At 48.4% G+C, this 22,873-nt stretch overlaps 36 non-coding genes and 1 pseudogene across 36 annotated transcripts; all 37 read right to left on the reverse strand.

Annotated features, from left to right (window-relative positions):
- Positions 1-500: 500 nt before the first annotated feature.
- LOC127139748 (5S ribosomal RNA) lies at positions 501-619 on the reverse strand. The gene has a single exon (XR_007810109.1). It is a non-coding gene; the product is annotated as a 5S ribosomal RNA (ribosomal RNA).
- A 479-nt stretch (positions 620-1,098) lies between these two features.
- LOC127139780 (5S ribosomal RNA) lies at positions 1,099-1,217 on the reverse strand. The gene has a single exon (XR_007810141.1). It is a non-coding gene; the product is annotated as a 5S ribosomal RNA (ribosomal RNA).
- A 495-nt stretch (positions 1,218-1,712) lies between these two features.
- LOC127139759 (5S ribosomal RNA) lies at positions 1,713-1,831 on the reverse strand. The gene has a single exon (XR_007810120.1). It is a non-coding gene; the product is annotated as a 5S ribosomal RNA (ribosomal RNA).
- Positions 1,832-2,325: 494 nt separating this feature from the next.
- On the reverse strand, positions 2,326-2,444 carry LOC127139770 (5S ribosomal RNA). Its single transcript, XR_007810131.1, has one exon. It is a non-coding gene; the product is annotated as a 5S ribosomal RNA (ribosomal RNA).
- Positions 2,445-2,938: 494 nt separating this feature from the next.
- LOC127139781 (5S ribosomal RNA) lies at positions 2,939-3,057 on the reverse strand. Its single transcript, XR_007810142.1, has one exon. It is a non-coding gene; the product is annotated as a 5S ribosomal RNA (ribosomal RNA).
- Positions 3,058-3,552: 495 nt separating this feature from the next.
- On the reverse strand, positions 3,553-3,671 carry LOC127139784 (5S ribosomal RNA). Its single transcript, XR_007810144.1, has one exon. It is a non-coding gene; the product is annotated as a 5S ribosomal RNA (ribosomal RNA).
- Positions 3,672-4,165: 494 nt separating this feature from the next.
- On the reverse strand, positions 4,166-4,284 carry LOC127139749 (5S ribosomal RNA). The gene has a single exon (XR_007810110.1). It is a non-coding gene; the product is annotated as a 5S ribosomal RNA (ribosomal RNA).
- A 495-nt stretch (positions 4,285-4,779) lies between these two features.
- On the reverse strand, positions 4,780-4,898 carry LOC127139750 (5S ribosomal RNA). The gene has a single exon (XR_007810111.1). It is a non-coding gene; the product is annotated as a 5S ribosomal RNA (ribosomal RNA).
- A 495-nt stretch (positions 4,899-5,393) lies between these two features.
- LOC127139751 (5S ribosomal RNA) lies at positions 5,394-5,512 on the reverse strand. Its single transcript, XR_007810112.1, has one exon. It is a non-coding gene; the product is annotated as a 5S ribosomal RNA (ribosomal RNA).
- A 495-nt stretch (positions 5,513-6,007) lies between these two features.
- Positions 6,008-6,126, reverse strand: LOC127139752 (5S ribosomal RNA). Its single transcript, XR_007810113.1, has one exon. It is a non-coding gene; the product is annotated as a 5S ribosomal RNA (ribosomal RNA).
- A 494-nt stretch (positions 6,127-6,620) lies between these two features.
- On the reverse strand, positions 6,621-6,739 carry LOC127139753 (5S ribosomal RNA). The gene has a single exon (XR_007810114.1). It is a non-coding gene; the product is annotated as a 5S ribosomal RNA (ribosomal RNA).
- Positions 6,740-7,233: 494 nt separating this feature from the next.
- On the reverse strand, positions 7,234-7,352 carry LOC127139754 (5S ribosomal RNA). The gene has a single exon (XR_007810115.1). It is a non-coding gene; the product is annotated as a 5S ribosomal RNA (ribosomal RNA).
- A 495-nt stretch (positions 7,353-7,847) lies between these two features.
- Positions 7,848-7,964, reverse strand: LOC127139776 (5S ribosomal RNA). The gene has a single exon (XR_007810137.1). It is a non-coding gene; the product is annotated as a 5S ribosomal RNA (ribosomal RNA).
- A 495-nt stretch (positions 7,965-8,459) lies between these two features.
- LOC127139755 (5S ribosomal RNA) lies at positions 8,460-8,578 on the reverse strand. Its single transcript, XR_007810116.1, has one exon. It is a non-coding gene; the product is annotated as a 5S ribosomal RNA (ribosomal RNA).
- Positions 8,579-9,072: 494 nt separating this feature from the next.
- On the reverse strand, positions 9,073-9,191 carry LOC127139756 (5S ribosomal RNA). The gene has a single exon (XR_007810117.1). It is a non-coding gene; the product is annotated as a 5S ribosomal RNA (ribosomal RNA).
- Positions 9,192-9,687: 496 nt separating this feature from the next.
- Positions 9,688-9,806, reverse strand: LOC127139757 (5S ribosomal RNA). Its single transcript, XR_007810118.1, has one exon. It is a non-coding gene; the product is annotated as a 5S ribosomal RNA (ribosomal RNA).
- A 494-nt stretch (positions 9,807-10,300) lies between these two features.
- Positions 10,301-10,419, reverse strand: LOC127139758 (5S ribosomal RNA). The gene has a single exon (XR_007810119.1). It is a non-coding gene; the product is annotated as a 5S ribosomal RNA (ribosomal RNA).
- Positions 10,420-10,914: 495 nt separating this feature from the next.
- On the reverse strand, positions 10,915-11,033 carry LOC127139760 (5S ribosomal RNA). The gene has a single exon (XR_007810121.1). It is a non-coding gene; the product is annotated as a 5S ribosomal RNA (ribosomal RNA).
- Positions 11,034-11,528: 495 nt separating this feature from the next.
- LOC127139761 (5S ribosomal RNA) lies at positions 11,529-11,647 on the reverse strand. The gene has a single exon (XR_007810122.1). It is a non-coding gene; the product is annotated as a 5S ribosomal RNA (ribosomal RNA).
- A 495-nt stretch (positions 11,648-12,142) lies between these two features.
- Positions 12,143-12,261, reverse strand: LOC127139762 (5S ribosomal RNA). The gene has a single exon (XR_007810123.1). It is a non-coding gene; the product is annotated as a 5S ribosomal RNA (ribosomal RNA).
- Positions 12,262-12,756: 495 nt separating this feature from the next.
- LOC127139763 (5S ribosomal RNA) lies at positions 12,757-12,875 on the reverse strand. Its single transcript, XR_007810124.1, has one exon. It is a non-coding gene; the product is annotated as a 5S ribosomal RNA (ribosomal RNA).
- A 495-nt stretch (positions 12,876-13,370) lies between these two features.
- On the reverse strand, positions 13,371-13,489 carry LOC127139764 (5S ribosomal RNA). Its single transcript, XR_007810125.1, has one exon. It is a non-coding gene; the product is annotated as a 5S ribosomal RNA (ribosomal RNA).
- Positions 13,490-13,972: 483 nt separating this feature from the next.
- LOC127139765 (5S ribosomal RNA) lies at positions 13,973-14,091 on the reverse strand. Its single transcript, XR_007810126.1, has one exon. It is a non-coding gene; the product is annotated as a 5S ribosomal RNA (ribosomal RNA).
- A 483-nt stretch (positions 14,092-14,574) lies between these two features.
- Positions 14,575-14,693, reverse strand: LOC127139766 (5S ribosomal RNA). Its single transcript, XR_007810127.1, has one exon. It is a non-coding gene; the product is annotated as a 5S ribosomal RNA (ribosomal RNA).
- A 481-nt stretch (positions 14,694-15,174) lies between these two features.
- Positions 15,175-15,293, reverse strand: LOC127139767 (5S ribosomal RNA). The gene has a single exon (XR_007810128.1). It is a non-coding gene; the product is annotated as a 5S ribosomal RNA (ribosomal RNA).
- Positions 15,294-15,788: 495 nt separating this feature from the next.
- Positions 15,789-15,906, reverse strand: LOC127139777 (5S ribosomal RNA). The gene has a single exon (XR_007810138.1). It is a non-coding gene; the product is annotated as a 5S ribosomal RNA (ribosomal RNA).
- A 480-nt stretch (positions 15,907-16,386) lies between these two features.
- On the reverse strand, positions 16,387-16,506 carry LOC127139775 (5S ribosomal RNA). The gene has a single exon (XR_007810136.1). It is a non-coding gene; the product is annotated as a 5S ribosomal RNA (ribosomal RNA).
- A 488-nt stretch (positions 16,507-16,994) lies between these two features.
- LOC127139779 (5S ribosomal RNA) lies at positions 16,995-17,112 on the reverse strand. The gene has a single exon (XR_007810140.1). It is a non-coding gene; the product is annotated as a 5S ribosomal RNA (ribosomal RNA).
- Positions 17,113-17,594: 482 nt separating this feature from the next.
- LOC127139783 (uncharacterized) lies at positions 17,595-17,712 on the reverse strand (annotated as a pseudogene).
- A 476-nt stretch (positions 17,713-18,188) lies between these two features.
- Positions 18,189-18,307, reverse strand: LOC127139768 (5S ribosomal RNA). The gene has a single exon (XR_007810129.1). It is a non-coding gene; the product is annotated as a 5S ribosomal RNA (ribosomal RNA).
- Positions 18,308-18,906: 599 nt separating this feature from the next.
- On the reverse strand, positions 18,907-19,025 carry LOC127139769 (5S ribosomal RNA). Its single transcript, XR_007810130.1, has one exon. It is a non-coding gene; the product is annotated as a 5S ribosomal RNA (ribosomal RNA).
- Positions 19,026-19,520: 495 nt separating this feature from the next.
- On the reverse strand, positions 19,521-19,639 carry LOC127139771 (5S ribosomal RNA). Its single transcript, XR_007810132.1, has one exon. It is a non-coding gene; the product is annotated as a 5S ribosomal RNA (ribosomal RNA).
- Positions 19,640-20,107: 468 nt separating this feature from the next.
- On the reverse strand, positions 20,108-20,226 carry LOC127139772 (5S ribosomal RNA). Its single transcript, XR_007810133.1, has one exon. It is a non-coding gene; the product is annotated as a 5S ribosomal RNA (ribosomal RNA).
- Positions 20,227-20,722: 496 nt separating this feature from the next.
- On the reverse strand, positions 20,723-20,839 carry LOC127139782 (5S ribosomal RNA). Its single transcript, XR_007810143.1, has one exon. It is a non-coding gene; the product is annotated as a 5S ribosomal RNA (ribosomal RNA).
- A 495-nt stretch (positions 20,840-21,334) lies between these two features.
- LOC127139773 (5S ribosomal RNA) lies at positions 21,335-21,453 on the reverse strand. Its single transcript, XR_007810134.1, has one exon. It is a non-coding gene; the product is annotated as a 5S ribosomal RNA (ribosomal RNA).
- Positions 21,454-21,923: 470 nt separating this feature from the next.
- Positions 21,924-22,042, reverse strand: LOC127139774 (5S ribosomal RNA). The gene has a single exon (XR_007810135.1). It is a non-coding gene; the product is annotated as a 5S ribosomal RNA (ribosomal RNA).
- Positions 22,043-22,536: 494 nt separating this feature from the next.
- LOC127139778 (5S ribosomal RNA) lies at positions 22,537-22,654 on the reverse strand. The gene has a single exon (XR_007810139.1). It is a non-coding gene; the product is annotated as a 5S ribosomal RNA (ribosomal RNA).
- Between the last annotated feature and the right edge of the window lie 219 nt (positions 22,655-22,873).

The following is a 22,873-nucleotide window of genomic DNA, read 5'->3' on the forward strand; positions in this document are numbered from 1 at the left end:
GTAAGCCACAGCGGCTGCTGAAGACAGACCCTTTATACGTGCCAAAATAACACTGGCAGATCTGTTATTTCACATAGCAATCAACAATAATGGGGATTTTCTCTAACAGTCAACAGCAAAACTAAGAAATAACTACTCCACCCAAACAAGAATTTTCCGTATGGCCTGATCAACATTTGGCTCTGTTCCAAGTCCATTTTCGTCCGAAATTGCTCAAAAACGTACATCGGTGAGCCACACGTCCTTGTGGACGACGTATTGGGTCATTGTGCCAAAACCCAGACTGCGCTCATTCATTCGGGCAGCAGTGCAGACTTTACAGAGGTGACTTTCCAGCGCCTAATACCCGATTGCCGAAAGCGACGTGACATAAAACAGAAGTGCAAAACAGAGCGTGAAATACAGGCTGCAAAAAAAGTAGTTTTGGCGTGCCCTGTCTCAACTACAGAGGAAGCGGCATTCTGCTGCTGTAAGATAGGCAGGAAAAGATGGGGACAAAAAGCTTACGGCACCTGGTATTCCCAGGCGGTCTCCCATCCAAGTACTAACCAGGCCCGACCCTGCTTAGCTTCCGAGATCAGACGAGATCGGGCGCGCTCAGGGTGGTGTGGCCGTAAGCCACAGCGGCTGCTGAAGACAGACCCTTTATACGTGCCAAAATAACACTGGCAGATCTGTTATTTCACATAGCAATCAACAATAATGGGGATTTTCTCTAACAGTCAACAGCAAAACTAAGAAATAACTACTCACCCCAACAAAATTTTCCGTATGGCCTGATCAAACATTTGGCTCTGTTCCAAGTCCATTTTCGTCCGAAATTGCTCAAAACGTACATCGGTGAGCCACACGTCCTTGTGGACGACGTATTGGGTCATTGTGCCCAAAACCCAGACTGCGCTCATTCATTCGGCAGCAGTGCAGACTTTACAGAGGTGACTTTCCAGCGCCTAATACCCGATTGCCGAAAGCGACGTGACATAAAACAGAAGTGCAAAACAGAGCGTGAAATACAGGCTGCAAAATAAAAGTAGTTTTGGCGTGCCCTGTCTCAACTACAGAGGAAGCGGCATTCTGCTGCTGTAAGATAGGGACAAAAGCTTACGGCACCTGGTATTCCAGGCGGTCTCCCCATCCAAGTACTAACCAGGCCCGACCCTGCTTAGCTTCCGAGATCAGACGAGATCGGGCGCGCTCAGGGTGGTGTGGCCGTAAGCCACAGCGGCTGCTGAAGACAGACCCTTTATACGTGCCAAAATAACACTGGCAGATCTGTTATTTCACATAGCAATCAACAATAATGGGGATTTTCTCTAACAGTCAACAGCAAAACTAAGAAATAACTACTCCACCCAACAAGAATTTTCCGTATGGCCTGATCAAACATTTGGCTCTGTTCCAAGTCCATTTTCGTCCGAAATTGCTCAAAACGTACATCGGTGAGCCACACGTCCTTGTGGACGACGTATTGGGTCATTGTGCCCAAAACCCAGACTGCGCTCATTCATTCGGCAGCAGTGCAGACTTTACAGAGGTGACTTTCCAGCGCCTAATACCCGATTGCCGAAAGCGACGTGACATAAAACAGAAGTGCAAAACAGAGCGTGAAATACAGGCTGCAAAATAAAAGTAGTTTTGGCGTGCCCTGTCTCAACTACAGAGGAAGCGGCATTCTGCTGCTGTAAGATAGGCAGGAAAAGATGGGGACAAAAAGCTTACGGCACCTGGTATTCCCAGGCGGTCTCCCATCCAAGTACTAACCAGGCCCGACCCTGCTTAGCTTCCGAGATCAGACGAGATCGGGCGCGCTCAGGGTGGTGTGGCCGTAAGCCACAGCGGCTGCTGAAGACAGACCCTTTATACGTGCCAAAATAACACTGGCAGATCTGTTATTTCACATAGCAATCAACAATAATGGGGATTTTCTCTAACAGTCAACAGCAAAACTAAGAAATAACTACTCCACCCAACAAGAATTTTCCGTATGGCCTGATCAAACATTTGGCTCTGTTCCAAGTCCATTTTCGTCCGAAATTGCTCAAAACGTACATCGGTGAGCCACACGTCCTTGTGGACGACGTATTGGGTCATTGTGCCCAAAACCCAGACTGCGCTCATTCATTCGGCAGCAGTGCAGACTTTACAGAGGTGACTTTCCAGCGCCTAATACCCGATTGCCGAAAGCGACGTGACATAAAACAGAAGTGCAAAACAGAGCGTGAAATACAGGCTGCAAAATAAAAGTAGTTTTGGCGTGCCCTGTCTCAACTACAGAGGAAGCGGCATTCTGCTGCTGTAAGATAGGCAGGAAAAGATGGGGACAAAAGCTTACGGCACCTGGTATTCCCAGGCGGTCTCCCATCCAAGTACTAACCAGGCCCGACCCTGCTTAGCTTCCGAGATCAGACGAGATCGGGCGCGCTCAGGGTGGTGTGGCCGTAAGCCACAGCGGCTGCTGAAGACAGACCCTTTATACGTGCCAAAATAACACTGGCAGATCTGTTATTTCACATAGCAATCAACAATAATGGGGATTTTCTCTAACAGTCAACAGCAAAACTAAGAAATAACTACTCCACCCAACAAGAATTTTCCGTATGGCCTGATCAAACATTTGGCTCTGTTCCAAGTCCATTTTCGTCCGAAATTGCTCAAAACGTACATCGGTGAGCCACACGTCCTTGTGGACGACGTATTGGGTCATTGTGCCCAAAACCCAGACTGCGCTCATTCATTCGGCAGCAGTGCAGACTTTACAGAGGTGACTTTCCAGCGCCTAATACCCGATTGCCGAAAGCGACGTGACATAAAACAGAAGTGCAAAACAGAGCGTGAAATACAGGCTGCAAAATAAAAGTAGTTTGGCGTGCCCTGTCTCAACTACAGAGGAAGCGGCATTCTGCTGCTGTAAGATAGGCAGGAAAAGATGGGGACAAAAAGCTTACGGCACCTGGTATTCCCAGGCGGTCTCCCATCCAAGTACTAACCAGGCCCGACCCTGCTTAGCTTCCGAGATCAGACGAGATCGGGCGCGCTCAGGGTGGTGTGGCCGTAAGCCACAGCGGCTGCTGAAGACAGACCCTTTATACGTGCCAAAATAACACTGGCAGATCTGTTATTTCACATAGCAATCAACAATAATGGGGATTTTCTCTAACAGTCAACAGCAAAACTAAGAAATAACTACTCCACCCAACAAGAATTTTCCGTATGGCCTGATCAAACATTTGGCTCTGTTCCAAGTCCATTTTCGTCCGAAATTGCTCAAAACGTACATCGGTGAGCCACACGTCCTTGTGGACGACGTATTGGGTCATTGTGCCCAAAACCCAGACTGCGCTCATTCATTCGGCAGCAGTGCAGACTTTACAGAGGTGACTTTCCAGCGCCTAATACCCGATTGCCGAAAGCGACGTGACATAAAACAGAAGTGCAAAACAGAGCGTGAAATACAGGCTGCAAAATAAAAGTAGTTTTGGCGTGCCCTGTCTCAACTACAGAGGAAGCGGCATTCTGCTGCTGTAAGATAGGCAGGAAAAGATGGGGACAAAAAGCTTACGGCACCTGGTATTCCCAGGCGGTCTCCCATCCAAGTACTAACCAGGCCCGACCCTGCTTAGCTTCCGAGATCAGACGAGATCGGGCGCGCTCAGGGTGGTGTGGCCGTAAGCCACAGCGGCTGCTGAAGACAGACCCTTTATACGTGCCAAAATAACACTGGCAGATCTGTTATTTCACATAGCAATCAACAATAATGGGGATTTTCTCTAACAGTCAACAGCAAAACTAAGAAATAACTACTCCACCCAACAAGAATTTTCCGTATGGCCTGATCAAACATTTGGCTCTGTTCCAAGTCCATTTTCGTCCGAAATTGCTCAAAACGTACATCGGTGAGCCACACGTCCTTGTGGACGACGTATTGGGTCATTGTGCCCAAAACCCAGACTGCGCTCATTCATTCGGCAGCAGTGCAGACTTTACAGAGGTGACTTTCCAGCGCCTAATACCCGATTGCCGAAAGCGACGTGACATAAAACAGAAGTGCAAAACAGAGCGTGAAATACAGGCTGCAAAATAAAAGTAGTTTGGCGTGCCCTGTCTCAACTACAGAGGAAGCGGCATTCTGCTGCTGTAAGATAGGCAGGAAAAGATGGGGACAAAAAGCTTACGGCACCTGGTATTCCCAGGCGGTCTCCCATCCAAGTACTAACCAGGCCCGACCCTGCTTAGCTTCCGAGATCAGACGAGATCGGGCGCGCTCAGGGTGGTGTGGCCGTAAGCCACAGCGGCTGCTGAAGACAGACCCTTTATACGTGCCAAAATAACACTGGCAGATCTGTTATTTCACATAGCAATCAACAATAATGGGGATTTTCTCTAACAGTCAACAGCAAAACTAAGAAATAACTACTCCACCCAACAAGAATTTTCCGTATGGCCTGATCAAACATTTGGCTCTGTTCCAAGTCCATTTTCGTCCGAAATTGCTCAAAACGTACATCGGTGAGCCACACGTCCTTGTGGACGACGTATTGGGTCATTGTGCCCAAAACCCAGACTGCGCTCATTCATTCGGCAGCAGTGCAGACTTTACAGAGGTGACTTTCCAGCGCCTAATACCCGATTGCCGAAAGCGACGTGACATAAAACAGAAGTGCAAAACAGAGCGTGAAATACAGGCTGCAAAATAAAAGTAGTTTGGGCGTGCCCTGTCTCAACTACAGAGGAAGCGGCATTCTGCTGCTGTAAGATAGGCAGGAAAAGATGGGGACAAAAAGCTTACGGCACCTGGTATTCCCAGGCGGTCTCCCATCCAAGTACTAACCAGGCCCGACCCTGCTTAGCTTCCGAGATCAGACGAGATCGGGCGCGCTCAGGGTGGTGTGGCCGTAAGCCACAGCGGCTGCTGAAGACAGACCCTTTATACGTGCCAAAATAACACTGGCAGATCTGTTATTTCACATAGCAATCAACAATAATGGGGATTTTCTCTAACAGTCAACAGCAAAACTAAGAAATAACTACTCCACCCAACAAGAATTTTCCGTATGGCCTGATCAAACATTTGGCTCTGTTCCAAGTCCATTTTCGTCCGAAATTGCTCAAAACGTACATCGGTGAGCCACACGTCCTTGTGGACGACGTATTGGGTCATTGTGCCCAAAACCCAGACTGCGCTCATTCATTCGGCAGCAGTGCAGACTTTACAGAGGTGACTTTCCAGCGCCTAATACCCGATTGCCGAAAGCGACGTGACATAAAACAGAAGTGCAAAACAGAGCGTGAAATACAGGCTGCAAAATAAAAGTAGTTTTGGCGTGCCCTGTCTCAACTACAGAGGAAGCGGCATTCTGCTGCTGTAAGATAGGCAGGAAAAGATGGGGACAAAAAGCTTACGGCACCTGGTATTCCCAGGCGGTCTCCCATCCAAGTACTAACCAGGCCCGACCCTGCTTAGCTTCCGAGATCAGACGAGATCGGGCGCGCTCAGGGTGGTGTGGCCGTAAGCCACAGCGGCTGCTGAAGACAGACCCTTTATACGTGCCAAAATAACACTGGCAGATCTGTTATTTCACATAGCAATCAACAATAATGGGGATTTTCTCTAACAGTCAACAGCAAAACTAAGAAATAACTACTCCACCCAACAAGAATTTTCCGTATGGCCTGATCAAACATTTGGCTCTGTTCCAAGTCCATTTTCGTCCGAAATTGCTCAAAACGTACATCGGTGAGCCACACGTCCTTGTGGACGACGTATTGGGTCATTGTGCCCAAAACCCAGACTGCGCTCATTCATTCGGCAGCAGTGCAGACTTTACAGAGGTGACTTTCCAGCGCCTAATACCCGATTGCCGAAAGCGACGTGACATAAAACAGAAGTGCAAAACAGAGCGTGAAATACAGGCTGCAAAATAAAAGTAGTTTTGGCGTGCCCTGTCTCAACTACAGAGGAAGCGGCATTCTGCTGCTGTAAGATAGGCAGGAAAAGATGGGGACAAAAAGCTTACGGCACCTGGTATTCCCAGGCGGTCTCCCATCCAAGTACTAACCAGGCCCGACCCTGCTTAGCTTCCGAGATCAGACGAGATCGGGCGCGCTCAGGGTGGTGTGGCCGTAAGCCACAGCGGCTGCTGAAGACAGACCCTTTATACGTGCCAAAATAACACTGGCAGATCTGTTATTTCACATAGCAATCAACAATAATGGGGATTTTCTCTAACAGTCAACAGCAAAACTAAGAAATAACTACTCCACCCAACAAGAATTTTCCGTATGGCCTGATCAAACATTTGGCTCTGTTCCAAGTCCATTTTCGTCCGAAATTGCTCAAAACGTACATCGGTGAGCCACACGTCCTTGTGGACGACGTATTGGGTCATTGTGCCCAAAACCCAGACTGCGCTCATTCATTCGGCAGCAGTGCAGACTTTACAGAGGTGACTTTCCAGCGCCTAATACCCGATTGCCGAAAGCGACGTGACATAAAACAGAAGTGCAAAACAGAGCGTGAAATACAGGCTGCAAAATAAAAGTAGTTTGGCGTGCCCTGTCTCAACTACAGAGGAAGCGGCATTCTGCTGCTGTAAGATAGGCAGGAAAAGATGGGGACAAAAAGCTTACGGCACCTGGTATTCCCAGGCGGTCTCCCATCCAAGTACTAACCAGGCCCGACCCTGCTTAGCTTCCGAGATCAGACGAGATCGGGCGCGCTCAGGGTGGTGTGGCCGTAAGCCACAGCGGCTGCTGAAGACAGACCCTTTATACGTGCCAAAATAACACTGGCAGATCTGTTATTTCACATAGCAATCAACAATAATGGGGATTTTCTCTAACAGTCAACAGCAAAACTAAGAAATAACTACTCCACCCAACAAGAATTTTCCGTATGGCCTGATCAAACATTTGGCTCTGTTCCAAGTCCATTTTCGTCCGAAATTGCTCAAAACGTACATCGGTGAGCCACACGTCCTTGTGGACGACGTATTGGGTCATTGTGCCCAAAACCCAGACTGCGCTCATTCATTCGGCAGCAGTGCAGACTTTACAGAGGTGACTTTCCAGCGCCTAATACCCGATTGCCGAAAGCGACGTGACATAAAACAGAAGTGCAAAACAGAGCGTGAAATACAGGCTGCAAAATAAAAGTAGTTTTGGCGTGCCCTGTCTCAACTACAGAGGAAGCGGCATTCTGCTGCTGTAAGATAGGCAGGAAAAGATGGGACAAAAAGCTTACGGCACCTGGTATTCCCAGGCGGTCTCCCATCCAAGTACTAACCAGGCCCGACCCTGCTTAGCTTCCGAGATCAGACGAGATCGGGCGCGCTCAGGGTGGTGTGGCCGTAAGCCACAGCGGCTGCTGAAGACAGACCCTTTATACGTGCCAAAATAACACTGGCAGATCTGTTATTTCACATAGCAATCAACAATAATGGGGATTTTCTCTAACAGTCAACAGCAAAACTAAGAAATAACTACTCCACCCAACAAGAATTTTCCGTATGGCCTGATCAAACATTTGGCTCTGTTCCAAGTCCATTTTCGTCCGAAATTGCTCAAAACGTACATCGGTGAGCCACACGTCCTTGTGGACGACGTATTGGGTCATTGTGCCCAAAACCCAGACTGCGCTCATTCATTCGGCAGCAGTGCAGACTTTACAGAGGTGACTTTCCAGCGCCTAATACCCGATTGCCGAAAGCGACGTGACATAAAACAGAAGTGCAAAACAGAGCGTGAAATACAGGCTGCAAAATAAAAGTAGTTTTGGCGTGCCCTGTCTCAACTACAGAGGAAGCGGCATTCTGCTGCTGTAAGATAGGCAGGAAAAGATGGGGACAAAAAGCTTACGGCACCTGGTATTCCCAGGCGGTCTCCCATCCAAGTACTAACCAGGCCCGACCCTGCTTAGCTTCCGAGATCAGACGAGATCGGGCGCTCAGGGTGGTGTGGCCGTAAGCCACAGCGGCTGCTGAAGACAGACCCTTTATACGTGCCAAAATAACACTGGCAGATCTGTTATTTCACATAGCAATCAACAATAATGGGGATTTTCTCTAACAGTCAACAGCAAAACTAAGAAATAACTACTCCACCCAACAAGAATTTTCCGTATGGCCTGATCAAACATTTGGCTCTGTTCCAAGTCCATTTTCGTCCGAAATTGCTCAAAACGTACATCGGTGAGCCACACGTCCTTGTGGACGACGTATTGGGTCATTGTGCCCAAAACCCAGACTGCGCTCATTCATTCGGCAGCAGTGCAGACTTTACAGAGGTGACTTTCCAGCGCCTAATACCCGATTGCCGAAAGCGACGTGACATAAAACAGAAGTGCAAAACAGAGCGTGAAATACAGGCTGCAAAATAAAAGTAGTTTGGGCGTGCCCTGTCTCAACTACAGAGGAAGCGGCATTCTGCTGCTGTAAGATAGGCAGGAAAAGATGGGGACAAAAAGCTTACGGCACCTGGTATTCCCAGGCGGTCTCCCATCCAAGTACTAACCAGGCCCGACCCTGCTTAGCTTCCGAGATCAGACGAGATCGGGCGCGCTCAGGGTGGTGTGGCCGTAAGCCACAGCGGCTGCTGAAGACAGACCCTTTATACGTGCCAAAATAACACTGGCAGATCTGTTATTTCACATAGCAATCAACAATAATGGGGATTTTCTCTAACAGTCAACAGCAAAACTAAGAAATAACTACTCCACCCAACAAGAATTTTCCGTATGGCCTGATCAAACATTTGGCTCTGTTCCAAGTCCATTTTCGTCCGAAATTGCTCAAAACGTACATCGGTGAGCCACACGTCCTTGTGGACGACGTATTGGGTCATTGTGCCCAAAACCCAGACTGCGCTCATTCATTCGGCAGCAGTGCAGACTTTACAGAGGTGACTTTCCAGCGCCTAATACCCGATTGCCGAAAGCGACGTGACATAAAACAGAAGTGCAAAACAGAGCGTGAAATACAGGCTGCAAAATAAAAGTAGTTTGGCGTGCCCTGTCTCAACTACAGAGGAAGCGGCATTCTGCTGCTGTAAGATAGGCAGGAAAAGATGGGGACAAAAAGCTTACGGCACCTGGTATTCCCAGGCGGTCTCCCATCCAAGTACTAACCAGGCCCGACCCTGCTTAGCTTCCGAGATCAGACGAGATCGGGCGCGCTCAGGGTGGTGTGGCCGTAAGCCACAGCGGCTGCTGAAGACAGACCCTTTATACGTGCCAAAATAACACTGGCAGATCTGTTATTTCACATAGCAATCAACAATAATGGGGATTTTCTCTAACAGTCAACAGCAAAACTAAGAAATAACTACTCCACCCAACAAGAATTTTCCGTATGGCCTGATCAAACATTTGGCTCTGTTCCAAGTCCATTTTCGTCCGAAATTGCTCAAAACGTACATCGGTGAGCCACACGTCCTTGTGGACGACGTATTGGGTCATTGTGCCCAAAACCCAGACTGCGCTCATTCATTCGGCAGCAGTGCAGACTTTACAGAGGTGACTTTCCAGCGCCTAATACCCGATTGCCGAAAGCGACGTGACATAAAACAGAAGTGCAAAACAGAGCGTGAAATACAGGCTGCAAAATAAAAGTAGTTTTGGGCGTGCCCTGTCTCAACTACAGAGGAAGCGGCATTCTGCTGCTGTAAGATAGGCAGGAAAAGATGGGGACAAAAAGCTTACGGCACCTGGTATTCCCAGGCGGTCTCCCATCCAAGTACTAACCAGGCCCGACCCTGCTTAGCTTCCGAGATCAGACGAGATCGGGCGCGCTCAGGGTGGTGTGGCCGTAAGCCACAGCGGCTGCTGAAGACAGACCCTTTATACGTGCCAAAATAACACTGGCAGATCTGTTATTTCACATAGCAATCAACAATAATGGGGATTTTCTCTAACAGTCAACAGCAAAACTAAGAAATAACTACTCCACCCAACAAGAATTTTCCGTATGGCCTGATCAAACATTTGGCTCTGTTCCAAGTCCATTTTCGTCCGAAATTGCTCAAAACGTACATCGGTGAGCCACACGTCCTTGTGGACGACGTATTGGGTCATTGTGCCCAAAACCCAGACTGCGCTCATTCATTCGGCAGCAGTGCAGACTTTACAGAGGTGACTTTCCAGCGCCTAATACCCGATTGCCGAAAGCGACGTGACATAAAACAGAAGTGCAAAACAGAGCGTGAAATACAGGCTGCAAAATAAAAGTAGTTTGGCGTGCCCTGTCTCAACTACAGAGGAAGCGGCATTCTGCTGCTGTAAGATAGGCAGGAAAAGATGGGGACAAAAAGCTTACGGCACCTGGTATTCCCAGGCGGTCTCCCATCCAAGTACTAACCAGGCCCGACCCTGCTTAGCTTCCGAGATCAGACGAGATCGGGCGCGCTCAGGGTGGTGTGGCCGTAAGCCACAGCGGCTGCTGAAGACAGACCCTTTATACGTGCCAAAATAACACTGGCAGATCTGTTATTTCACATAGCAATCAACAATAATGGGGATTTTCTCTAACAGTCAACAGCAAAACTAAGAAATAACTACTCCACCCAACAAGAATTTTCCGTATGGCCTGATCAAACATTTGGCTCTGTTCCAAGTCCATTTTCGTCCGAAATTGCTCAAAACGTACATCGGTGAGCCACACGTCCTTGTGGACGACGTATTGGGTCATTGTGCCCAAAACCCAGACTGCGCTCATTCATTCGGCAGCAGTGCAGACTTTACAGAGGTGACTTTCCAGCGCCTAATACCCGATTGCCGAAAGCGACGTGACATAAAACAGAAGTGCAAAACAGAGCGTGAAATACAGGCTGCAAAATAAAAGTAGTTTTGGCGTGCCCTGTCTCAACTACAGAGGAAGCGGCATTCTGCTGCTGTAAGATAGGCAGGAAAAGATGGGGACAAAAAGCTTACGGCACCTGGTATTCCCAGGCGGTCTCCCATCCAAGTACTAACCAGGCCCGACCCTGCTTAGCTTCCGAGATCAGACGAGATCGGGCGCGCTCAGGGTGGTGTGGCCGTAAGCCACAGCGGCTGCTGAAGACAGACCCTTTATACGTGCCAAAATAACACTGGCAGATCTGTTATTTCACATAGCAATCAACAATAATGGGGATTTTCTCTAACAGTCAACAGCAAAACTAAGAAATAACTACTCCACCCAACAAGAATTTTCCGTATGGCCTGATCAAACATTTGGCTCTGTTCCAAGTCCATTTTCGTCCGAAATTGCTCAAAACGTACATCGGTGAGCCACACGTCCTTGTGGACGACGTATTGGGTCATTGTGCCCAAAACCCAGACTGCGCTCATTCATTCGGCAGCAGTGCAGACTTTACAGAGGTGACTTTCCAGCGCCTAATACCCGATTGCCGAAAGCGACGTGACATAAAACAGAAGTGCAAAACAGAGCGTGAAATACAGGCTGCAAAATAAAAGTAGTTTTGGCGTGCCCTGTCTCAACTACAGAGGAAGCGGCATTCTGCTGCTGTAAGATAGGCAGGAAAAGATGGGGACAAAAAGCTTACGGCACCTGGTATTCCCAGGCGGTCTCCCATCCAAGTACTAACCAGGCCCGACCCTGCTTAGCTTCCGAGATCAGACGAGATCGGGCGCGCTCAGGGTGGTGTGGCCGTAAGCCACAGCGGCTGCTGAAGACAGACCCTTTATACGTGCCAAAATAACACTGGCAGATCTGTTATTTCACATAGCAATCAACAATAATGGGGATTTTCTCTAACAGTCAACAGCAAAACTAAGAAATAACTACTCCACCCAACAAGAATTTTCCGTATGGCCTGATCAAACATTTGGCTCTGTTCCAAGTCCATTTTCGTCCGAAATTGCTCAAAACGTACATCGGTGAGCCACACGTCCTTGTGGACGACGTATTGGGTCATTGTGCCCAAAACCCAGACTGCGCTCATTCATTCGGCAGCAGTGCAGACTTTACAGAGGTGACTTTCCAGCGCCTAATACCCGATTGCCGAAAGCGACGTGACATAAAACAGAAGTGCAAAACAGAGCGTGAAATACAGGCTGCAAAATAAAAGTAGTTTTGGCGTGCCCTGTCTCAACTACAGAGGAAGCGGCATTCTGCTGCTGTAAGATAGGCAGGAAAAGATGGGGACAAAAAGCTTACGGCACCTGGTATTCCCAGGCGGTCTCCCATCCAAGTACTAACCAGGCCCGACCCTGCTTAGCTTCCGAGATCAGACGAGATCGGGCGCGCTCAGGGTGGTGTGGCCGTAAGCCACAGCGGCTGCTGAAGACAGACCCTTTATACGTGCCAAAATAACACTGGCAGATCTGTTATTTCACATAGCAATCAACAATAATGGGGATTTTCTCTAACAGTCAACAGCAAAACTAAGAAATAACTACTCCACCCAACAAGAATTTTCCGTATGGCCTGATCAAACATTTGGCTCTGTTCCAAGTCCATTTTCGTCCGAAATTGCTCAAAACGTACATCGGTGAGCCACACGTCCTTGTGGACGACGTATTGGGTCATTGTGCCCAAAACCCAGACTGCGCTCATTCATTCGGCAGCAGTGCAGACTTTACAGAGGTGACTTTCCAGCGCCTAATACCCGATTGCCGAAAGCGACGTGACATAAAACAGAAGTGCAAAACAGAGCGTGAAATACAGGCTGCAAAATAAAAGTAGTTTTGGCGTGCCCTGTCTCAACTACAGAGGAAGCGGCATTCTGCTGCTGTAAGATAGGCAGGAAAAGATGGGGACAAAAAGCTTACGGCACCTGGTATTCCCAGGCGGTCTCCCATCCAAGTACTAACCAGGCCCGACCCTGCTTAGCTTCCGAGATCAGACGAGATCGGGCGCGCTCAGGGTGGTGTGGCCGTAAGCCACAGCGGCTGCTGAAGACAGACCCTTTATACGTGCCAAAATAACACTGGCAGATCTGTTATTTCACATAGCAATCAACAATAATGGGGATTTTCTCTAACAGTCAACAGCAAAACTAAGAAATAACTACTCCACCCAACAAGAATTTTCCGTATGGCCTGATCAAACATTTGGCTCTGTTCCAAGTCCATTTTCGTCCGAAATTGCTCAAAACGTACATCGGTGAGCCACACGTCCTTGTGGACGACGTATTGGGTCATTGTGCCCAAAACCCAGACTGCGCTCATTCATTCGGCAGCAGTGCAGACTTTACAGAGGTGACTTTCCAGCGCCTAATACCCGATTGCCGAAAGCGACGTGACATAAAACAGAAGTGCAAAACAGAGCGTGAAATACAGGCTGCAAAATAAAAGTAGTTTTGGCGTGCCCTGTCTCAACTACAGAGGAAGCGGCATTCTGCTGCTGTAAGATAGGCAGGAAAAGATGGGGACAAAAAGCTTACGGCACCTGGTATTCCCAGGCGGTCTCCCATCCAAGTACTAACCAGGCCCGACCCTGCTTAGCTTCCGAGATCAGACGAGATCGGGCGCGCTCAGGGTGGTGTGGCCGTAAGCCACAGCGGCTGCTGAAGACAGACCCTTTATACGTGCCAAAATAACACTGGCAGATCTGTTATTTCACATAGCAATCAACAATAATGGGGATTTTCTCTAACAGTCAACAGCAAAACTAAGAAATAACTACTCCACCCAACAAGAATTTTCCGTATGGCCTGATCAAACATTTGGCTCTGTTCCAAGTCCATTTTCGTCCGAAATTGCTCAAAACGTACATCGGTGAGCCACACGTCCTTGTGGACGACGTATTGGGTCATTGTGCCCAAAACCCAGACTGCGCTCATTCATTCGGCAGCAGTGCAGACTTTACAGAGGTGACTTTCCAGCGCCTAATACCCGATTGCCGAAAGCGACGTGACATAAAACAGAAGTGCAAAACAGAGCGTGAAATACAGGCTGCAAAATAAAAGTAGTTTTGGCGTGCCCTGTCTCAACTACAGAGGAAGCGGCATTCTGCTGCTGTAAGATAGGGGACAAAAAAGCTTACGGCACCTGGTATTCCCAGGCGGTCTCCCATCCAAGTACTAACCAGGCCCGACCCTGCTTAGCTTCCGAGATCAGACGAGATCGGGCGCGCTCAGGGTGGTGTGGCCGTAAGCCACAGCGGCTGCTGAAGACAGACCCTTTATACGTGCCAAAATAACACTGGCAGATCTGTTATTTCACATAGCAATCAACAATAATGGGGATTTTCTCTAACAGTCAACAGCAAAACTAAGAAATAACTACTCCACCCAACAAGAATTTTCCGTATGGCCTGATCAAACATTTGGCTCTGTTCCAAGTCCATTTTCGTCCGAAATTGCTCAAAACGTACATCGGTGAGCCACACGTCCTTGTGGACGACGTATTGGGTCATTGTGCCCAAAACCCAGACTGCGCTCATTCATTCGGCAGCAGTGCAGACTTTACAGAGGTGACTTTCCAGCGCCTAATACCCGATTGCCGAAAGCGACGTGACATAAAACAGAAGTGCAAAACAGAGCGTGAAATACAGGCTGCAAAATAAAAGTAGTTTGGCGTGCCCTGTCTCAACTACAGAGGAAGCGGCATTCTGCTGCTGTAAGATAGGCAGGACAAAAAGCTTACGGCACCTGGTATTCCCAGGCGGTCTCCCATCCAAGTACTAACCAGGCCCGACCCTGCTTAGCTTCCGAGATCAGACGAGATCGGGCGCGCTCAGGGTGGTGTGGCCGTAAGCCACAGCGGCTGCTGAAGACAGACCCTTTATACGTGCCAAAATAACACTGGCAGATCTGTTATTTCACATAGCAATCAACAATAATGGGGATTTTCTCTAACAGTCAACAGCAAAACTAAGAAATAACTACTCCACCCAACAAGAATTTTCCGTATGGCCTGATCAAACATTTGGCTCTGTTCCAAGTCCATTTTCGTCCGAAATTGCTCAAAACGTACATCGGTGAGCCACACGTCCTTGTGGACGACGTATTGGGTCATTGTGCCCAAAACCCAGACTGCGCTCATTCATTCGGCAGCAGTGCAGACTTTACAGAGGTGACTTTCCAGCGCCTAATACCCGATTGCCGAAAGCGACGTGACATAAAACAGAAGTGCAAAACAGAGCGTGAAATACAGGCTGCAAAATAAAAGTAGTTTGGCGTGCCCTGTCTCAACTACAGAGGAAGCGGCATTCTGCTGCTGTAAGATAGGGGACAAAAAGCTTACGGCACCTGGTATTCCCAGGCGGTCTCCCATCCAAGTACTAACCAGGCCCGACCCTGCTTAGCTTCCGAGATCAGACGAGATCGGGCGCGCTCAGGGTGGTGTGGCCGTAAGCCACAGCGGCTGCTGAAGACAGACCCTTTATACGTGCCAAAATAACACTGGCAGATCTGTTATTTCACATAGCAATCAACAATAATGGGGATTTTCTCTAACAGTCAACAGCAAAACTAAGAAATAACTACTCCACCCAACAAGAATTTTCCGTATGGCCTGATCAAACATTTGGCTCTGTTCCAAGTCCATTTTCGTCCGAAATTGCTCAAAACGTACATCGGTGAGCCACACGTCCTTGTGGACGACGTATTGGGTCATTGTGCCCAAAACCCAGACTGCGCTCATTCATTCGGCAGCAGTGCAGACTTTACAGAGGTGACTTTCCAGCGCCTAATACCCGATTGCCGAAAGCGACGTGACATAAAACAGAAGTGCAAAACAGAGCGTGAAATACAGGCTGCAAAATAAAAGTAGTTTTGGCGTGCCCTGTCTCAACTACAGAGGAAGCGGCATTCTGCTGCTGTAAGATAGGCAGGAAAAGATGGGGACAAAAAGCTTACGGCACCTGGTATTCCCAGGCGGTCTCCCATCCAAGTACTAACCAGGCCCGACCCTGCTTAGCTTCCGAGATCAGACGAGATCGGCGCGCTCAGGGTGGTGTGGCCGTAAGCCACAGCGGCTGCTGAAGACAGACCCTTTATACGTGCCAAAATAACACTGGCAGATCTGTTATTTCACATAGCAATCAACAATAATGGGGATTTTCTCTAACAGTCAACAGCAAAACTAAGAAATAACTACTCCACCCAACAAGAATTTTCCGTATGGCCTGATCAAACATTTGGCTCTGTTCCAAGTCCATTTTCGTCCGAAATTGCTCAAAACGTACATCGGTGAGCCACACGTCTTGTGGACGACGTATTGGGTCATTGTGCCCAAAACCCAGACTGCGCTCATTCATTCGGCAGCAGTGCAGACTTTACAGAGGTGACTTTCCAGCGCCTAATACCCGATTGCCGAAAGCGACGTGACATAAAACAGAAGTGCAAAACAGAGCGTGAAATACAGGCTGCAAAATAAAAGTAGTTTTGGCGTGCCCTGTCTCAACTACAGAGGAAGCGGCATTCTGCTGCTGTAAGATAGGGACAAAAAGCTTACGGCACCTGGTATTCCCAGGCGGTCTCCCATCCAAGTACTAACCAGGCCCGACCCTGCTTAGCTTTCCGAGATCAGACGAGATCGGGCGCGCTCAGGGTGGTGTGGCCGTAAGCCACAGCGCTGCTGAAGACAGACCCTTTATACGTGCCAAAATAACACTGGCAGAGATCTGTTATTTCACATAGCAATCAAAATAATGGGGATTTTCTCTAACAGTCAACAGCAAAAACTAAACAACCTCCACCCAACAAGAATTTTCCGTATGGCCTGATCAAACATTCTCTGTTCCAAGTCCATTTTCGTCCGAAATTGCTCAAAACGTACATCGGTGAGCCACACGTCCTTGTGGACGACGTATTGGGTCATTGTGCCCAAAACCCAGACTGCGCTCATTCATTCGGCAGCAGTGCAGACTTTACAGAGGTGACTTTCCAGCGCCTAATACCCGATTGCCGAAAGCGACGTGACATAAAACAGAAGTGCAAAACAGAGCGTGAAATACAGGCTGCAAAATAAAAGTAGTTTTGGCGTGCCCTGTCTCAACTACAGAGGAAGCGGCATTCTGCTGCTGTAAGATAGGCAGGAAAAGATGGGGACAAAAAGCTTACGGCACTGGTATTCCCAGGCGGTCTCCCATCCAAGTACTAACCAGGCCCGACCCTGCTTAGCTTCCGAGATCAGACGAGATCGGGCGCGCTCAGGGTGGTGTGGCCGTAAGCCACAGCGGCTGCTGAAGACAGACCCTTTATACGTGCCAAAATAACACTGGCAGATCTGTTATTTCACATAGCAATCAACAATAATGGGGATTTTCTCTAACAGTCAACAGCAAAACTAAGAAATAACTACTCCACCCAACAAGAATTTTCCGTATGGCCTGATCAAACATTTGGCTCTGTTCCAAGTCCATTTTCGTCCGAAATTGCTCAAAACGTACATCGGTGAGCCACACGTCCTTGTGGACGACGTATTGGGTCATTGTGCCCAAAACCCAGACTGCGCTCATTCATTCGGCAGCAGTGCAGACTTTACAGAGGTGACTTTCCAGCGCCTAATACCCGATTGCCGAAAGCGACGTGACATAAAACAGAAGTGCAAAACAGAGCGTGAAATACAGGCTGCAAAATAAAAGTAGTTTTGGCGTGCCCTGTCTCAACTACAGAGGAAGCGGCATTCTGCTGCTGTGTAAGAAGGGACAAAAAGCTTACGGCACCTGGTATTCCCAGGCGGTCTCCCATCCAAGTACTAACCAGGCCCGACCCTGCTTAGCTTCCGAGATCAGACGAGATCGGGCGCGCTCAGGGGGTGTGGCCGTACAGCGGCTGCTGAAGACAGACCCTTTATACGTGCCAAAATAACACTGGCAGATCTGTTATTTCACATAGCAATCAACAATAATGGGGATTTTCTCTAACAGTCAACAGCAAAACTAAGAAATAACTACTCCACCCAACAAGAATTTTCCGTATGGCCTGATCAAACATTTGGCTCTGTTCCAAGTCCATTTTCGTCCGAAATTGCTCAAAACGTACATCGGTGAGCCACACGTCCTTGTGGACGACGTATTTGGGTCATTGTGCCCAAAACCCAGACTGCGCTCATTCATTCGGCAGCAGTGCAGACTTTACAGAGGTGACTTTCCAGCGCCTAATACCGATTGCCGAAAGCGACGTGACATAAAACAGAAGTGCAAAACAGAGCGTGAAATACAGGCTGCAAAATAAAAGTAGTTTTGGCGTGCCCTGTCTCAACTACAGAGGAAGCGGCATTCTGCTGCTGTAAGATAGGGACAAAAAGCTTACGGCACCTGGTATTCCCAGGCGGTCTCCCATCCAAGTACTAACCAGGCCCGACCCTGCTTAGCTTCCGAGATCAGACGAGATCGGGCGCGCTCAGGGTGGTGTGGCCGTAAGCCACAGCGGCTGCTGAAGACAGACCCTTTATACGTGCCAAAATAACACTGGCAGATCTGTTATTTCACATAGCAATCAACAATAATGGGGATTTTCTCTAACAGTCAACAGCAAAACTAAGAAATAACTACTCCACCCAACAAGAATTTTCCGTATGGCCTGATCAAACATTTGGCTCTGTTCCAAGTCCATTTTCGTCCGAAATTGCTCAAAACGTACATCGGGAGCCACACGTCCTTGTGGACGACGTATTGGGTCATTGTGCCCAAAACCCAGACTGCGCTCATTCATTCGGCAGCAGTGCAGACTTTACAGAGGTGACTTTCCAGCGCCTATACCCGATTGCCGAAAGCGACGTGACATAAAACAGAAGTGCAAAACAGAGCGTGAAATACAGGCTGCAAAATAAAAGTAGTTTTGGCGTGCCCTGTCTCAACTACAGAGGAAGCGGCATTCTGCTGCTGTACATAAAACAGAAGTGCAAAACAGAGCGTGAAATACAGGCTGCAAAATAAAAGTAGTTTTGGCGTGCCCTGTCTCAACTACAGAGGAAGCGGCATTCTGCTGCTGTAAGATAGGCAGGAAAAGATGGGGACAAAAAGCTTACGGCACCTGGTATTCCCAGGCGGTCTCCCATCCAAGTACTAACCAGGCCCGACCCTGCTTAGCTTCCGAGATCAGACGAGATCGGGCGCGCTCAGGGTGGTGTGGCCGTAAGCCACAGCGGCTGCTGAAGACAGACCCTTTATACGTGCCAAAATAACACTGGCAGATCTGTTATTTCACATAGCAATCAACAATAATGGGGATTTTCTCTAACAGTCAACAGCAAAACTAAGAAATAACTACTCCACCCAACAAGAATTTTCCGTATGGCCTGATCAAACATTTGGCTCTGTTCCAAGTCCATTTTCGTCCGAAATTGCTCAAAACGTACATCGGTGAGCCACACGTCCTTGTGGACGACGTATTGGGTCATTGTGCCCAAAACCCAGACTGCGCTCATTCATTCGGCAGCAGTGCAGACTTTACAGAGGTGACTTTCCAGCGCCTAATACCCGATTGCCGAAAGCGACGTGACATAAAACAGAAGTGCAAAACAGAGCGTGAAATACAGGCTGCAAAATAAAAGTAGTTTGGGCGTGCCCTGTCTCAACTACAGAGGAAGCGGCATTCTGCTGCTGTAAGATAGGCAGGAAAAGATGGGGACAAAAAGCTTACGGCACCTGGTATTCCCAGGCGGTCTCCCATCCAAGTACTAACCAGGCCCGACCCTGCTTAGCTTCCGAGATCAGACGAGATCGGGCGCGCTCAGGGTGGTGTGGCCGTAAGCCACAGCGGCTGCTGAAGACAGACCCTTTATACGTGCCAAAATAACACTGGCAGATCTGTTATTTCACATAGCAATCAACAATAATGGGGATTTTCTCTAACAGTCAACAGCAAAACTAAGAAATAACTACTCCACCCAACAAGAATTTTCCGTATGGCCTGATCAAACATTTGGCTCTGTTCCAAGTCCATTTTCGTCCGAAATTGCTCAAAACGTACATCGGTGAGCCACACGTCCTTGTGGACGACGTATTGGGTCATTGTGCCCAAAACCCAGACTGCGCTCATTCATTCGGCAGCAGTGCAGACTTTACAGAGGTGACTTTCCAGCGCCTAATACCCGATTGCCGCAAAACAGAGCGTGAAATACAGGCTGCAAAATAAAAGTAGTTTTGGCGTGCCCTGTCTCAACTACAGAGGAAGCGGCATTCTGCTGCTGTAAGATAGGCAGGAAAAGATGGGGACAAAAAGCTTACGGCACCTGGTATTCCCAGGCGGTCTCCCATCCAAGTACTAACCAGGCCCGACCCTGCTTAGCTTCCGAGATCAGACGAGATCGGGCGCGCTCAGGGTGGTGTGGCCGTAAGCCACAGCGGCTGCTGAAGACAGACCCTTTATACGTGCCAAAATAACACTGGCAGATCTGTTATTTCACATAGCAATCAACAATAATGGGGATTTTCTCTAACAGTCAACAGCAAAACTAAGAAATAACTACTCCACCCAACAAGAATTTTCCGTATGGCCTGATCAAACATTTGGCTCTGTTCCAAGTCCATTTTCGTCCGAAATTGCTCAAAACGTACATCGGTGAGCCACACGTCCTTGTGGACGACGTATTGGGTCATTGTGCCCAAAACCCAGACTGCGCTCATTCATTCGCAGCAGTGCAGACTTTACAGAGGTGACTTTCCAGCGCCTAATACCCGATTGCCGAAAGCGACGTGACATAAAACAGAAGTGCAAAACAGAGCGTGAAATACAGGCTGCAAAATAAAAGTAGTTTGGCGTGCCCTGTCTCAACTACAGAGGAAGCGGCATTCTGCTGCTGCTGTAAGATAGGCAGGAAAAGATGGGGACAAAAAGCTTACGGCACCTGGTATTCCCAGGCGGTCTCCATCCAAGTACTAACCAGGCCCGACCCTGCTTAGCTTCCGAGATCAGACGAGATCGGCGCGCTCAGGGTGGTGTGGCCGTAAGCCACAGCGGCTGCTGAAGACAGACCCTTTATACGTGCCAAAATAACACTGGCAGATCTGTTATTTCACATAGCAATCAACAATAATGGGGATTTTCTCTAACAGTCAACAGCAAAACTAAGAAATAACTACTCCACCCAACAAGAATTTTCCGTATGGCCTGATCAAACATTTGGCTCTGTTCCAAGTCCATTTTCGTCCGAAATTGCTCAAAACGTACATCGGTGAGCCACACGTCCTTGTGGACGACGTATTGGGTCATTGTGCCCAAAACCCAGACTGCGCTCATTCATTCGGCAGCAGTGCAGACTTTACAGAGGTGACTTTCCAGCGCCTAATACCCGATTGCCGAAAGCGACGTGACATAAAACAGAAGTGCAAAACAGAGCGTGAAATACAGGCTGCAAAATAAAAGTAGTTTTGGCGTGCCCTGTCTCAACTACAGAGGAAGCGGCATTCTGCTGCTGTAAGATAGGCAGGAAAAGATGGGGACAAAAAGCTTACGGCACCTGGTATTCCCAGGCGGTCTCCCATCCAAGTACTAACCAGGCCCGACCCTGCTTAGCTTCCGAGATCAGACGAGATCGGGCGCGCTCAGGGTGGTGTGGCCGTAAGCCACAGCGGCTGCTGAAGACAGACCCTTTATACGTGCCAAAATAACACTGGCAGATCTGTTATTTCACATAGCAATCAACAATAATGGGATTTTCTCTAACAGTCAGAACAACTAAGAAATAACTACTCCACCCAACAAGAATTTTCCGTATGGCCTGATCAACATTTTTTCTTCAAGTCCATTTTCAAAAACGTACATCGGTGAGCCACACGTCCTTGTGGACGACGTATTGGGTCATTGTGAAAACCCAGACTGCGCTCATTCATTCGGCAGCAGTGCAGACTTTACAGAGGTGACTTTCCAGCGCCTAATACCCGATTGCCGAAAGCGACGTGACATAAAACAGAAGTGCAAAACAGAGCGTGAAATACAGGCTGCAAAATAAAAGTAGTTTGGGCGTGCCCTGTCTCAACTACAGAGGAAGCGGCATTCTGCTGCTGTAAGATAGGCAGGAAAAGATGGGGACAAAAAGCTTACGGCACCTGGTATTCCCAGGCGGTCTCCCATCCAAGTACTAACCAGGCCCGACCCTGCTTAGCTTCCGAGATCAGACGAGATCGGGCGCGCTCAGGGTGGTGTGGCCGTAAGCCACAGCGGCTGCTGAAGACAGACCCTTTATACGTGCCAAAATAACACTGGCAGATCTGTTATTTCACATAGCAATCAACAATAATGGGGATTTTTCTCTAACAGTCAACAGCAAAACTAAGAAATAACTACTCCACCCAACAAGAATTTTCCGTATGGCCTGATCAAACATTTGGCTCTGTTCCAAGTCCATTTTCGTCCGAAATTGCTCAAAACGTACATCGGTGAGCCACACGTCCTTGTGGACGACGTATTGGGTCATTGTGCCCAAAACCCAGACTGCGCTCATTCATTCGGCAGCAGTGCAGACTTTACAGAGGTGACTTTCCAGCGCCTAATACCGATTGCCGAAAGCGACGTGACATAAAACAGAAGTGCAAAACAGAGCGTGAAATACAGGCTGCAAAATAAAAAGTAGTTTGGCGTGCCCTGTCTCAACTACAGAGGAAGCGGCATTCTGCTGCTGTAAGATAGGCAGGAAAAGATGGGACAAAAAGCTTACGGCACCTGGTATTCCCAGGCGGTCTCCCATCCAAGTACTAACCAGGCCCGACCCTGCTTAGCTTCCGAGATCAGACGAGATCGGCGCGCTCAGGGTGGTGTGGCCGTAAGCCACAGCGGCTGCTGAAGACAGACCCTTTATACGTGCCAAAATAACACTGGCAGATCTGTTATTTCACATAGCAATCAACAATAATGGGGATTTTCTCTAACAGTCAACAGCAAAACTAAGAAATAACTACTCCACCAACAAGAATTTTCCGTATGGCCTGATCAAACATTTGGCTCTGTTCCAAGTCCATTTTCGTCCGAAATTGCTCAAAACGTACAT

Source organism: Lates calcarifer, unplaced genomic scaffold (genome assembly GCF_001640805.2).
Source record: "Lates calcarifer isolate ASB-BC8 unplaced genomic scaffold, TLL_Latcal_v3 _unitig_2159_quiver_2025, whole genome shotgun sequence".
NCBI classification, from domain to species: domain Eukaryota; kingdom Metazoa; phylum Chordata; class Actinopteri; family Centropomidae; genus Lates; species Lates calcarifer.